The following is a 1,058-nucleotide window of genomic DNA, read 5'->3' on the forward strand; positions in this document are numbered from 1 at the left end:
CTCAATACAGCAATCTCTAAGTCCATCAGCAGGTGGCAGGATTTTGTGCTACTGTGATTTTTCTCGTGAGTACAGATATCCCACATTTTTTTTCTCTGTACCTGTTTGTGATAGAGTGAGCAAAGTATTTGGTAAGAAAGGCTAATGTTTGAACAACTTACTTAGCAAAATTGAATGTAGGGGGTCTCTGTAAAACTACTTCCTAGAGCAACTTCAGAAAGTACCTTTGTAATAGTGACTACTTACCTCACTGATTTGCAGGCATTAATAAACAATAACCATTGTTTATTGATGAATGGTAACTTATTTATTAAACAGAAATGTTATAGTGCAAATCAAAGAAATTTTCTAGGGAGGTAGATTGAGACCTGGTATGTGATTTTTCTTCTGCCCACCCTCCCTCAGTATATCCCTCAACTATGCCCACTCCTTACCTCTGAGCAGCCAAATTTTAATCTACAAAATGAGCACAGACATACAGGAGAATTCAAAATTTAACTATCTAACATGTGCACAATAATGCTGGCTTTCCATCTGCCTTTCATGTTCCAAGCAATGGAAACACCATTTTTATGTGGAGTCTCCCTTAGATAAAGCAGTTAGAACAACAACATGACAAAGTCATAGAATAAATGTATTAGATGGCTGAAAGAAACAGTCGCTGTCTCAATAAGTTATTAAATTTTCTACAATGTATTTTGCATGTGAAAGGTCAAACTTTCCTCTTCTGCCTGCAGAAGAGCTTTAAAATAAATAAACTGAACAAGCAAGGGTGGGAGACGTAGCTTAGTGGAGGAACACCTGTGTAACACATGGGTAAGCCTGGATTCAACTGAGCCCAAGAAGAAACAACAACCTAAAACTCCATGTTCTTTAAAAATAGAGGAAGAGAATGTGGTGACTGTAGAGTGAGTGTTTGCTGCCTGCTTTGTGCTCCCGGCCAGTCAAGTGCTTCCAAGCACCAGCCCAGGAACTCATTGGATCCACAAATCAAACACACACACAAACACACACACACAAACACACATCCATACACACACACACACACACACACACAC

Source organism: Mastomys coucha, unplaced genomic scaffold, assembly GCF_008632895.1.
Source record: "Mastomys coucha isolate ucsf_1 unplaced genomic scaffold, UCSF_Mcou_1 pScaffold13, whole genome shotgun sequence".
In the NCBI taxonomy this organism is placed as follows: domain Eukaryota; kingdom Metazoa; phylum Chordata; class Mammalia; order Rodentia; family Muridae; genus Mastomys; species Mastomys coucha.